The sequence below is a fragment of the Pteronotus mesoamericanus genome, unplaced genomic scaffold (assembly GCF_021234165.1).
Source record: "Pteronotus mesoamericanus isolate MK-2021 breed Mesoamerican mustached bat unplaced genomic scaffold, CSHL_Meso_final contig_33, whole genome shotgun sequence".
Taxonomy (NCBI): domain Eukaryota; kingdom Metazoa; phylum Chordata; class Mammalia; order Chiroptera; family Mormoopidae; genus Pteronotus; species Pteronotus mesoamericanus.
In genome coordinates this window covers 3,697,501-3,711,693 of record NW_026555135.1, presented here as the reverse complement: position 1 = coordinate 3,711,693, position 14,193 = coordinate 3,697,501, and positions in this window count along the sequence as shown.

Genomic DNA, 14,193 nt, shown 5'->3' with positions numbered 1-14,193 from the left:
TCCCCTTTGTCCGTGGTTTCTGAGACCTCCCGTCTTGACGTGGGCATAATTTGGTGCCCTCCCTACAAATGAAACCCTCCTCCTTCTCATGTCCCTCTTCTTTCAGAGCCATGTCCCCTACACACACCTGTCCCCACTGCCCTAAGCCTCTCCTGTTGCCCTTCCACCCAGACATACCCTCTTCCACCCCCACCCTTCCAGAGGGCTCCACACTCCGTTGCCACCTCCCACTGTCACCCCCGTCTCCTATCACCCTTGAAATTCTCGGTTTTACAGGGTACATGCCCTGATGGGGTTGGAAGAGTGGACATTCCTTTTCATTCCAAGACATTAGTATGTCCTTATAGCTGGTGTACAAGCCCCCTCCCCAACCCAAGCAGTTCTTCCATCCTTCCTCCCCATGGGTGTCATCATGTCCTTGTCCTGCATCCCAGATGGGCAGCCTCAGAGGATACCCTCTGTCTAGGCCAGGGATCGCCTGTGCAGCCAGGACGGCGGGAGAGCTGTAGGCTGGGAGGGAAGAGGTATGAGGTACCGTTCCTCCTCTGCCAGGGACCCATGTCATCTTGGGCGGTCTCTGGGCCTCTTTCTTGACACAGATAGAAGTCAGGTGATTCTGCCTTTAAGGCTGCAGAGAGGATGCTGAGGCCCTTGCAAAGACACCCCTCCATTCCTAAGACCCGTGACAGCCAGGCTGACCGCTCGAAGCTGCCCAGAGGGACCCCAGAGACTGCGCTGGTCCCCAGCAGGCTGTGGCTTGCCTGCCCTGGTCTCTTTTCATTTCCTTGGTGAATCTTCACTAATCTCTGGTTTGCTGCACCCAGAGGGACTGACTAGGAGGTCTTCCTTCTCTGAAAGCTTCAAAGCCCTACCTTCCTCTCCATCCCAGGGGCCCACCCCGGCTTGGGCCCCATAACTGCATTGTGAACCATGGCATTAGAGGCTCCTTTCCTCCCTCTCTGGGTCAGATCCTCACCGTCCCCTGATTCCCTGGGGCTTGCTACGTCCCCCAAATACTGTGATTACGCACACTGCTTCCAACCAACAAGAGGACACTCCTCATTGAATGGGCCCTGGGATCCTGGGCCTCCTAGTGACTGAAGGCATGAGGACAAGAGTGGGTACTGGGGAGTGATTCAGTTTGAACTGTGCCCCACCCCGATATGTTGAAATCCTAACTCCAGGTACCTGTGAATATGACTGTATTTAGAAATAGTGTCTTTGCAGATGTAATTAGTTAAGATGAGGTCATACTGGAGTAGCGTGGGCCCTAAATCCGGTATGACCAGTGTCCCTATAAGAAAAGAAGACAGACACACAGGCAAGAGTACCATGTGACAACAATGGCAGAGATTGGAGTGATGCAGCTGCACGTCAGAGACTGCCAAGGATGACTGGACACCACCAAAAGCTAGGAAGAGACAAGGAAATCTTTTCTAGAACCTGCAGAGAGAGGATAGCCCTGCCAACGCCTTGATTTTAGAGCTAGCCTCCAGCTGTGAGAGGATAAACTGCTGTTGTTTTAAGCCACCCAGGTGTGGTCCTTTACTATGGCAGCCCTAGCACATTTATATGGGGCCTTAGAGCTGAGTGTGCAGCCCAAGTGCTCTTGGCAAAGGGGGAATCAGATTGCGTCTCTCCCCAGCTCATCTTCTGTGGCTCCCTGTTGCCTTGGCACCCACCACCTGCCGTAATTGGACCACCAACTGCTCCACCATCTTCTCCCCAGCTGCCAGCTGCCTCCTTTCTGTTTTGGCCGCACCACTGATAGCTGTGGTTCTCCCCTCCACATCTTTGCTTGTGCTGTGCCACAAAACACACCTCTTGCCCTGGCTGGTGTGGCTCAATGGGCTGAGTGCCAGCCTGTGAACCAAAGTGTCGCTGGTTGAGTCCCAGTCAGGTCACATGCCTGAGTTGTGGGCCAGGTCCCCGGTAGGGGGCACGCAAGAGGCAACCACACATTGTTTCCCTCCCTCTCTTCCCCTCTCTTTAAAAATAAAAGAAAAATGTTAAGTTATTTAAACACACACACACACACACACACACACACGCGCGCGCGCGCGGCCCCTCTTTATCCGGTTCACTTCCACTTGTTCTATGAAGCCTTTCTTGAACAATCATCCCTTCCAGGAATAATAGAAAACAGTTATTGAATCTTATGGTGGGCCAGGCACTATGCTAAGTGCTTGCTCTAAACTACTTCATTCAGTCCTCATGGCAGTTCCAGGAGGTGGATGTCCTTGTCCATGTTTTTTGAGATGGAGGAAACTGCGGGCCAGACAGGGCTCCCTGAGCTTCCCAATCGTGAGAGGCATTGGTGGGTGGCAGAAGCAGGGCTCTGCTGCTGCCCTGGGGAGCTGCCACCCCTGCCTGGGGAGCCTCCTGCGGGAACATCTGCTCCTCCAGGCCCCCAGATGCTGCATGTTTCAGGCTAACAAATTATGTCTGAACAAGAGATGAAATCAAATGTGGTCCAAATAGTTTTCCATGGCTATTTCATGCAAGATAATTCCAAGGCATCCGTCCTCTTCACCGTGTGGGGTGGGAACACATGGAGCCAGGAAGGACAGAGGAGCCAGATCCCAACCTGGCTCTCACAAATAAATAAAAGGCACAAGGGACATCATGGCCAGCAGGCAGCTGCAGCATAAATCAGGGCTTTTATGGGGCAAGCGGCCTGTCCAGGCCCAGACCCCCGGCCTGGCCTCTGAAAGAGAACGCTAATAGATACGCTTGTGATCAAGCCAGGAACACGCACTGCTGTGCCCACCCAGGGTCTCCTGTCCAGCCCTCAGCGCCACCTGGCAGCCTCCTGAGGTTCACCCAGTGCCAGCTGCCAACATACACACCCATCCGCTGATCTCCTCAGTCAGTCATTCATTCACTGTGACCTGGTGTGTAGTAAGCGCTCAGTAAAAATTTCTTGAATGAATAAATTTGCTCACTTTTTTCTTCCTTCACCTTTGCCCCACCTCCCTCCCACTCTGTAGCACTGATGTCGCTCCAAGAGGCAAAGCCCCAGCCAGGAAGCCCCATTGGCTGAGCCTGGTCCCGGCCACACCCTTGATACTGGGAGGGGTGGGGTTGGGGTGAAAGGGACCAGGCAGAGACCTGGGGCCCTACCTCCTGCCAAGATTCATTCAGGGAGGGGTATCCCCAGACAGGCAGGGGGCTTGCAGGTGAGCAGCAAATAGCATATACTCTCCATGTTCCCCTGAAATACAGTGCTACCCACAGCTCTGAGCAGGGTCCCTGCTGTTTGTGCCTCGTTGTCCTCTGGCCAGGTCTAGAAAAACATCCTCCCTGCTGACTAGTCCAGTGGTTCCATTACCCCAAGCCCACCGCTGTCTCACCTTTCTGGACCCTGCATTTGGCCGTTAATAGGTATTCAATGAATGACAGTTGTTACAGCCTCTCATTTTTTACCACAATAGTTCTCATAGCTCTTTTTTAATTCATCTATTCATTTTAAAAATTGATTGTTTTAAAACACAAAACATAAAAGTCACCATTCATAACATTCAAAGTGTTGTGCAACCATCACCACTCTAGTTCCAGAATGTTCTTTTCACTCCAAAAGGAAACCCTGTACCCATTAAGCAGCCACTCCCCACTTCCCCTGACCCAGCCCCTGGCAAACAACCACTAATCTCCTCACAGCTTTTTGATATGATTCTAATGTAAGCAAGGTAGAATGTGTAATCCCCAGTTCACTGATGAGAAAGCTGAGAACTAAACACACACACACCCCCCCCCATACAGCCAGCTCCCCTCTTCCTGTAGCCCAAGACCCCTACTCCCCACAGAGCAGCACCTTTAGAGCGGTGTAACCAGGTCTCCCTAAAGGCTGAAGTAGATGCCCCTCCAGAGGACTCTGCGCTTCCTTTTTGATAGGCGAGGAGCAAAAGATGGTGCTGTAAGATCAGACCAAGGCTTGGTCATCCAGTAAACTTAGGCTATTGATTGATGGGCTGAGAAGGCCTTGGTGGTGGTAGGGGTTAGGGTGGGAGAGGTGGCAGGGAGGGTGCCTGGGGCGCTTGCCTCACCTCTGTTAGTTTTGGCTCCAGCTTGGAAGTTCACACAGTTCTCCTGGGCTGGCCCGAGGGGTCTGATTATACGTACCACACCCGGCCCTCCCCTCACACCTCTAGGCCTTTGCAGACCTGATTTCTCTATCTGGACCTCCTCTTCTCCCTCAGCCTCTCCAGGTATCTGGGGAAGTGGGAGCCCCATTGTTTTTGGGGTGTTAAAACCAGGCTGGGCCCCACTATGGCTGAGTTAGGGCAGGAAGGCTTGGCAGAGCGCAGAGGGAACAGAACAGGGTCCCCGGGCCATGTGGCTTTGGGCCAGCCTGGGCCCCTTGCAGAGCTTCAGTTTCCCCTTCTGGCAGTGGAGTTGCACTCAGGGGTGTCCAGGGCCCTCCCAGCTCTGACTTTCCCTGATATGGTGGAGACCAGGGCCGACGCCGCGAGGACTGGGAGAGGGCCAAACCAGATACTCCCTAATTGGAGTTTTCTGTGTCTCTGCGTGCAAAGCTGGTCCCCAGGAACCAGACGTATGCAGATGGAGTCGCTGGGAACAGGACAGGGGGCTGGGAACCCCAGGGCCCCCAGAGGCATCCTGGGAGCTTTGGCCTTTCCAGGCTGAGGCCCTATGTCAGGTCCAGCAGAGGCTCCCCTTTCTGTTTTTAGGGCTGCAAAAAAAACACCCCAGACTTAGAGCTGGCCGGGTGGGCTCCCCTGCCACCCAGTCCGAGGGTGGGCTTCTCTGTGGCTGCAGAAGACAGGGCTGAGCTGGCCCCGTGCTGTGGGCCCTGCAGGGCCCAGCCTGCCTCGTCTGCTCTGAGAGTTCAACCCCCAGTGGGCCATGTTGGCCAGAACATTGGATATCGGAGTTGTTAGGAACGGATTCTGCTCCTGGCATCGGCATTTGCCAACTGTGACTTGAAGCAGTGACGTTACCTCTTCAGGTTTCTGTTTTCACATCGGTAAACTAGGAATAAAGCTCCTGTACCTCTTGGAGCTGTTGAGAGGCTTAAATGACATGATGTGTGGGTGGCGCTTAGCTGTGGGCCTGGTGGGGGGCGTGCTCTCAGAGTGGCAGCATCCCTCCAGCATCCACACTGGGCCTCTGGAGTCTGGGTGTGGAGAAGACGGGCGTCTGGGAACAAGTGGGTGGGGGGGCGGAATCCCCAGAAATCATGGGAGAAGCTCCCCCATTCGCCTTGAGGAGTCCGGTGCCCTCCTGAAACCCTTCCTGTTCCAGCTTCAGGCCTGCCTGAGCTTCCCGACCACAGCCCTTCAGGCAGAGAGTGTATCTGGTCTTGCTCACAGCAGCCACAAGGCGCCAAGAGGCAGGGAGGCAACCCCAGGCTTCAGGGGCACTGTGGTCTTGGCCTCAGATTTGGAGCCTCTCAGTTCCTCTCTCTGTCAAGTAGGGCTAACTCCATTCTGCCTAATTCAGGCGGGAATGAAATCAGATGAGGTAATGGAAGGGAAATGTGTGCACAGTTTAGGGGCGCAAGTCTGAGAGTTAGAGAAGGCCCAGAGAGCAGGCCTCAGGTACCATCTCTGTTTAGATGAGAACAATGAGCCGCAGAGGGGGACAGCGAGATGCCATTGACAGAAAGAGACAGGATGAGGCCCCCGAGGGGCCTTCTGGAGGCAAGCACAGGTGTGGTCACCATCTCGGTTGATGCCTCGCCTTTCAGAGGGCTTGCCTGGGAACTGCACGGCTGTGCCCAGCAAGCAGCCACAGAGCCGCAGGGCAGCCCTGGCTGGCCTCCCCCTGTCCCGGCCAAGCCACACAGCCCTGCCGTGGGGCCACCCAGTGCCTGAATCAACTGGGGATTCCAGGATCAGCTGGGGGCTCCATCCCAGCCCCATTTTTGCAGGCTATGTCCTCAGCAAGCTCAGTAAACACTCATCCCTACTCCTTGCCCAGAGGAAAATCAGGTGGTTGTTTTTTTTTTAAATCCTCATTCAAGGATATGTTTATTGATTTTAGAGAGAGAGGAAGTGGTGGGGTGAGGGCAGGGGGCGGAGGAGGGGGAATGCAAGAGAAAAACACCCATCGGTTGCCTCCAGTCTGCGCCCTGACCAGGGATCAAACCCACAGCCTTTCGGTGCAGGAGATGACACTCCAATCAACTGAACACCCAGCCAGGGCCGGGTTGTGTTTTGAGAGAGCAAGCGATAGACAGTCATGGGCTCCACCAGGCTTCTGTCTTCTTAGCTCCTGAATCTGTTCCAGGGCCCCTTTTGCTCTCCCATGGGTCCAGGGCCCCAGCAAACCTCTATGGTGCCTTTGTCAAAGTTAGAAAAAGGTGCTCTGTCTGGGCAGATGCAACCCCATGCCAGGATTTTACCACCCACTCACCCTTCAGCCAGTTCCCCTTGTACAGTGAACACCACGCACAACCAGGCCCTCCCAGGCTCCTGTGCTCTCCCCTCTCAGTTGGGCCCCACTCTCTCCTGGGGGTTCATTCCTACAGAGTGGCTGGTGGGGACACCATCCTCCCAATCTCCTTTTCTTTCCTCAGTCTGGTTCCTTTTCATTTCCCTCAGGTTCTCCAGAGAAGTCTCAGCTTCCAGAGCCTGCCACCCAGCATGCCCCCGCCTCTACCAGAGAAGGGTGCAATTCCTGGCTGCCTCCCTCCAGCCTGGCCAGTGGGCCCCTCTGATCCCCCTGCTTTCAGCTGTGTCTGATAACCTAAGGCCTAGTTAGGAGGAAGATCTGAATAACTGGCCTTAAGAAGAACATGAGGCACAAAATGAAATGACTTGGGGACAGCTGATACTTATGTTGTCCTTCCCTCTTCTTCTGGAAATAGCCACTTAGTCCATGGGCTGGCGCTTTCAGCCCTAAAGTGGTGGGTACTGGTCCTAGACCTGACTAATTAGAGCACCTCAAGCCTAATTATAGACAGAGCCAATGACGTCACTCCAGGACGTTGCTGGAATTTTCCTGCTGAGGTTGCTGGTAAGTTGTGAGCTTGGAACCTGCAGAGACTTCTCCTTGAAGTGAACCTTCTGAGAATCTTTGAAGGCAAAGCAAAGGGAAGCAGAAGTCAAGAGACTGATGACTTCCTTTGAGGCTCAAAGTCATGAAAATCGTTGACATTTTTAGCTTTTTTAAAAAAGAGACCAGCTCAGAGGCCTCTCCTGTGTCAGGATGCTCCGTGGGCCCAGGCCAGGGAAGGGACCATGCTCAAGTGCCTGGTGCTTCTAGACATCTGCCCTAACTCCTTGCGGATGGCTTCAGATTCCAACTCTGAGGGAGCACCAGAGCTCCCTCTCCTCCCCGCAACGCAGCTCAGCAGCCCACACCTCTCCTAGCCTCTCCTTTGAAGGTCTCTAATTTTCTGATGGAGACAGCGAGGCCGTTTACACCAGCTGCCACGCAGACCTAGCCCTCGAACTCCCCACTGGAAATCCTTTCCTTGCCGTCTGTCACCACAGGACAAAGTCAGAGCTCCTGTACCCAGCCACGACAGGCCTCACGGGCCAGCCCTGTCTTCACCTCCAGTCTCACCCCAAGGCCCTCCCTACCTCACCTCCCCAGACGGACAGAGTTCTCTGATTCCTAGGAGGCACCAGGGGGCTTCAAGCCTTCAGAGCTCCCTGCTCTAGAGATGAGTAATGAGCCCCTCCAGGACACAGAGCCCAGCAGTTTGTGTATAACATTCACAACTATTAGCTCATTTGAACCCTTCCAGTCCTGTGAGGGCACCTGCATAGCAGGGATTTTATGTCTATACTACTTACTTTGACATCTATCGATGTACCCTCTTATAGATACTAGATGACGGTAGCATGACACTAGATGACAGTGGATAAATGAGTGAATGCATGGTTTCAGTGGGCAGATGAAAGAATGGTAGGTGAGTACAAAGGTACATGCGTTGATGGCTAGATGGGTGAATGGGTAGATGCCTTCATGGGTGGGCAGGGACTGGAGCTGGACGCAGAGCAGGAAAAATAATGTGATAGAATCTGTGCAGCCCAGGGGAGGTCCTCTGAGAGAGTTCTAGTCTGTACAGTAGGGTGGCCTCGGGGTGGGGAAGGAGGCAGGCGGTGATCTCTGGGGCCCAAGGAAGGGAGGGAAGACCGCCATAAGGGGGCAAGGCGTGATGAAAGGCAGGCGGCGCTGCAGAGGCCCCCTTTCTCCCGGCTAGTCTTCTGGCACCGCCCAGGGATGATGAACTTAGAGTCCTCCACGACTGTCCCACCCGCCCCAGTCAGATGCTGGAGGGGACTTGCTCTGCTCCAGCGGCCCTTGCCCAGCTCTGGGAGCCCCTTCTTGGGAGTGTGTGGGCCACAGGTGCAGGGTGGGGATGGCGGGGGGAGGCCCGAGCCCCGATCAGCCTACCTGCCCCGGAGGTGAGGGCCTGAAATCCTCCATCATGAGGGCCTGGGACTTAGGTTTCTCAGTCCTTCCAACTCCCACAGGAGGGATGAGTTGGTGTTTTGGGGGGCAAGGGAGGATAGCCTGAAAATTGTTAACAAGGGATCTTTAGTCCAAGGGAGATGCAGACCGGATAGTCTGAAAATTGTTAACAAGGGATCTTTAGTCCAAGGGGGATGCAGACCAGAAGGGTGAGGCGCCTGCTGGAGAAAGAGGGCAGGGAGGCAAAGAATTGACAGTGAGAGGGCTGGTGGGGTCTCTCCATCGTGGCTGCCCCCCCACCGCATGCTCCCTCAGGTTGGAGGTGAACCTGTGCCTGTCTGCATATACAGACTTGTCTGTGTGTCTATGTGTGTCCATGTGTATCCACGTGTGTCTGTGTGTAAGCAATCGTACCTGCCTCATAGGGACGTTAGAGGGCTTAAACAAATTAACACTAGAAAAAGGCTTGGTGCAGTGCCTGGCACTCCCTAAGTTCTCTATAAATATCGGGAACTGCTATGAAGGGGAGATTGTAATGGTTAAGAGCTGACTCTGGAGTCAGGCTGCCCAGGTCACTCACCTAAGTGTCCGCTGTGGTGAGGGTCGTGAATTGCTGTGGGTCTGCATCCGCCTGTGTCGGGTCCTCAGCGGTAACATTTCTATGGACGATGGTCAGCTCCCTCTCCCTGTCCCCTCGGCAGCAAGCCTTTGCCCCTCAAGGTGCTCCACTCATCAGACAGGACCCTCTTTGGTTCACAGGGAATGTGCCCTAACTTCCTGTCTCCCAAACTCATTTACATTTGTTCCCATTCTTGCTCCCATCCGGATACTGGTGGGTCCCATAGAAGAGACTTCCTGCACCCCATCCCTGGGCTCCACCGCCCACTCTCCCCTCCTTTAGGCTCCTTCCCCACCCAGCTCTCCCTCCTTTGTGCTCACCCCTTCCATCACCATGGAAACCCATTCAAGTGGCTCCCCCACCCCACCTTCCACCAGCTCCAGCCCCTTCTGCTCAGCAGGCCCCTGCCTCACCTCCGCCCTGGGTCTCCGGCAGGGTGTCCTTCAGGGACCCCAGGACTGAGGCAAGACACTCCTGGGACAAATCCACCTGCTTCCTCCTCCTCGTTCCAACATTTTCCTCTCTGGAAGGAAGGACCCTTGGGAAGGAGCAGGAGCAGTGGGTGTGGAGAAGGGGGTCCTGTGAGGTGGGCTTGTCTGAGCAGAACTTTCCAGATGATGGGAAAAGGGCTTACACCAATATTTGTTGGTTGGTGTTATTTCCATTTTGACCTCTAAAACATTGTTCTCTCACTGCAAGTGGGAATAGCACATGGCGGGGAGTCGGGAGAGAGCAGGAGGGGCTCCCTCAACTCCGAAGGACCATTGGAGCACTAGGACCAGACGGGATCCTGGAGTTGGGAGGTCAGGGATCCCGATGGCTCTTGGGGCAACCCTGGGCTGGGTTTTCTTCCTTTCTAGGCCTCGGTTTCTCTTTCCGAGCAAGGAGAGGGTTCGGGCGAACTGAACCTGAGCCCCGAAGGCCCTTGCAGACCTAGCATTCCAGGCCACAGCCGTGTGTGAGAAGCACATCTGTATTCGAGGCTTTTCTTTGCCATCTGCTGGTTGTGTGACTTCGGTGACTCTCAGCCTCTGTTTCCTCAGTTTCCCTATCTGAACAGTGAGTGGGCTGGCCTTGGTGACCTAAGGACCTTCACGGGTACTGCCCATTGTTTTGAATGTCTCCTGGGTTCGGAATCTTGACCTCTTCCCTTGAGGGTGGCCATCCAAGAGTTGGGGGCAAGAGTGAGGGGTGGGAAATGGGGACATGAGGAGGCAAAGCAGGCAGGGCTCCGGGCCCGGAGATTAGGCCCCGGGAGCCCCAGCCAGGCCACTTCAGAGACAGTGACCCTCCTTGTGTAACAGACAGGGCTCCATTCACATCCATTGTCACAGAATTCCTGTGAGCTGGCTGACCAGGGGACCCATGTCATGGACAGGAAGTCCAAGACCCCAAGGCAGGAAGGGACCTGCCCAGATTCACATGACTGCTTAGTGGCTAAGATGAAGCTCTGGGAGGGGCTCCATAGGAACTCCATGGCTTCACACCTGTCATGGACCACAGCAGCCCATCCTCCACAGGGTGGTCATCGAGTCCTACCCCTTCATGGTGCAGAAGGGGAAACTGAGGCCCAGAATAGTGCAGGGCTGTGTCTTTTCCTGACTGACTTTAGTTGCAGTGGTTGTGACAGTTCACAAAGCCCAAACATTTCCTCTGGCCCTTGCTTGCTGCTTAAAATCTCACCATCAGATCCCTCACATTTGGGCAAAGTGTATGTCCCGAGGCCCAGGTGTTGAGAAGGGCGGGAAGACAAAAATTACAGGCATGCCGTTGTCTTCAGTCTCCTAGAGCAGCCGAGAAGGAAGGAGCCATGGGTCGGTCAGTGAGGGGCAGGGGGCCCAGAAGGGGTGAGGCAATTTCCCGGGTTCCACAGGTGGTTGACTCAGTCAGGAAGCCAACACAGGCCCAGCCCTAGCAGCCCCCTCCTTCTATCCCTGTCCCCAGCCCCCCTCATTAAATGTCTGGTCCTGGAAGGAGGCAGGCCTGGAGGGACAGGCCCAGAGGCTCTAATCAGGACAGCGGGTGGGGGCGGGGAACATCTACCCCCCAACCCAGGTCACCCTTTGAGAGGATGCTGCAGGCCTCAGCGGATTAATGGTGCGGAGGCCACTCATTTCCTCTGCCCGGAGCTCGGCTGCACCACACAGTCCCCCATTGTTGGTCCCCCTTATCTCAGGAAGTTCCGCCTGGTCCCCCACGCCCCGCGGCCTCACTTTGCTTTGCCTCTTGGAGGCTGGAGAGCTTGGCAGGCCTGGGATCGTACAGGCTTTGATCCGTCTCCCCACGCATGGGAAGTCTGGACCTTACCTGAGGACCAGGGTCACCACGGAGGAAGGAGCATGGCAGGGTCTGGGGTTCAGCTGGGTTTCAGAAGAGGGGTCCTAGAGAGGTCAAGGATGAACCGGAAGGGGTGAAGCTTGGAACAAAGGGCGTGGGAGAAAGTGGAGGGAAGATGCCCAGCAGAGCGACTGGACCTCCCTTAGAGGAGCGCGCACAGCCGCCACCCATGCGGCCCCTCTGGCTGAGTGCGCTCCTCAAGGCGCTGACACCCACACTAAGGTGCAGCATGGGCGATGGATTCCTCCCCCAGCATGCCTTCTCCACTCTTTCCTCCAACTTAGTTGGGGGGCCCCTCCTCAGGCCCAGTGCCCTTCAGCCCCCGTGCTTTACCCCGCGCTCCCATCAGCGCGCTGAACACCCTGTGTGTGTGCAGGTCTGTTAGACTGGACATGCTTTAGCGTTGGAGGCCCCCGTGCGTCCTGGACTCGCCCCATCCCTGCTTCTCAGCTAGCCGAGCGGCAGACCCACTAGAGCTTGCTGCAGCCCAGCCCCCACCCCAGCTCAGAGGTGCCCTAGGTCCCTCTCCACAGGCCTGCCTCACCCATTAGCCCACCTGCCCTCCCGCCAGCACGTTTTTGGCCACTTATGTCCCTCCGCCTGGGATGCCCTTTCCTGGCTCCCCCTGGCAAAACCCCAGGCACTTATTAAGGACTGCCCAGGAGCCACGCCTCCCTGGGACCCCTCTGAGCCCTCTGCTGGTGCCGGGGACTTCAGCAAATGCCTGTCGCCCTTTTTGAGCAGAACAGCTCCATTCAGTAAATTGTTTGATTAAAAGGATCCACAGCTAAACCCTTCACCTTAATCCTTCACCTCCTCGTGGAATACTACTCAACTGATATTGCATGCAAAGCCTAGAAAATTTAATTCATTTTACTAGAGGCTTTCAATATTTTAACCCCCCAAAAGTGATTTTATGGAGGTAATTTAGGCAGTGAGGGAGTGGTAAAATGGTGATATTTGCGGACAGAGGGGTCTGCCCCTTTGGGGGTACTCTTTACATCCTTAGTCACTGGAGCAGCAGTACCCCGCCCCCACCCAACCCCAGTGCCCTCCTCTCCCCCTAAGCATGAGGTGGGAGAGTAGGCAGGGGCTGGGAGGGCGGGCTGGAGACAAGATGACACCCCGGTGCCCAGGCCTTGCGCACAGCCTTCCGGAGCTGCCTTGGCAGCTGTGCTGTACTCCCAGCCGTCTTCAGGCTCTGGCTGCCTGATGGTCCAGCCGCATGGTTCTGTCTTCACGTTAGGCGGTAGGAAGTGGCAGCTACTTAGCCACATGTACCAAAGGCATTATTTGAAAGTCAGGAGGTCAGTCAGGTGGCCATCAGCACAGTCCGGGGAAAAGTGGTGTAGCCTGAGCTGGGCAGTGGTTGGAGAAGGGGCATCTGTCGTTATCTCCCATGGCACCTATCCTACAGAGAACACCAAGGTCCTCCAGCAGCAACTCAGGGGTGCAGTGAGGTCCTGAGGGAAGTCGAGCTCTGTCTTCAGGCCCTCAGCTGGGGCTTTTGTGTCTGAGACCTACTGCCCATGGGTGCCTGACTTCATGGGAGGTCCCATGACCCCCTGCTCCTGTGCGGGTTGGTGGGATAGCAGCAGTCTTTGGGGGGCCCCAGGTCTGACCCACCTCCAGCAGCCCTCCCCTCCCGGCTCCAGGAAGTCTGGAGCCCTGTCGACTTCCAGGAACATCCCTGGCCTGGGATGGCCATCTGGAGACGACTGGGCCTGTCAGGGCCTCTGTAGGCTGAGACACTGGGAATATTGAGCCCCTCAACACCAAGCTCTCCTGTGCTGGTGACACGGCAGAGTCAGGAGGAACCTTAGTGGTCATCTGGGACATCAGAGAGGAAAAAGTCCCAGGGAGGCCCATGTCTTGCCCAAGTACACACAGAGAATTTAAGGACACACAATAGACAGAGAACACTGTAAAGAATATAGCGTCCATATCTGTCCTCACCCTGATCTTCCCTGTAGGGTTATGAGGGAGACAGGGATCATGATCTCCATTTTAAACAGAGAGAACTAAAGTTCAGAGAGAGGCAGTAATTTGCCCAAAGACACACAGTGACGCAGGCTGTATGTGAACCCAAGCCTGTTTTCTTCTTCATTTTTTTTTTAATTCCAAAATCTTTTCTAGTTCCCATTCTCTCTCTCATTCAGTGATTGCTGATCAATCAGCCAACTTTTCCCAAGCACCTAGCTTAGCATAGAGAACCCAGAGAGGAATTGGCCACACTCTCTGCCCTCAAGGCGTTCCCTGTTCAGAGTGGCCAAGGAACAAGTGCATGTGAAGGAGAACGATATGAAAGAGGGGGATGTAGGAGACTGCGGGCTGGAGCAGTCAAGGAAGACTTCCTGCAGAAGGTGGCATTTCCATAATGGTTTGAATGAGGGGAACTAGAGTCCATGAGGTGTGTGAGGAAAAGGATGGAGTAAGGAAGCGGGGAATGAACTAGAGTGACAGCACATGTGTTTCATAGCAAGGAGGGGAAACATTTTTTTCAAAGGCTGAAGTTTGGTGGAAAGCTCTTCACACCAGATCAGACAGACCCAGGTACTAAGAAAATCCCAGAGGAAGATGGGGGGTGCTCCCTACCCTCAATTTTCAGCTTCTAGTACTGGGTCAGTTGAATAAATGAATGACCCCGATTTCAGTGAAGTACTAGGTAAGTGCCCTTGATCAAGTCACTTCAAGTCCATGACTTCAGCTTCCTTATCTGTGAAACAGGGAGAAGTATAAAACAGCTTTGCCATGGTAGTTGAATCCAGTGACAAAATATCTGTAGAATGCCTGTATCGTGCTTGGCCTATAGTAAGGTGCTTAATATCTTAAGATCTTTCTATCTTCCT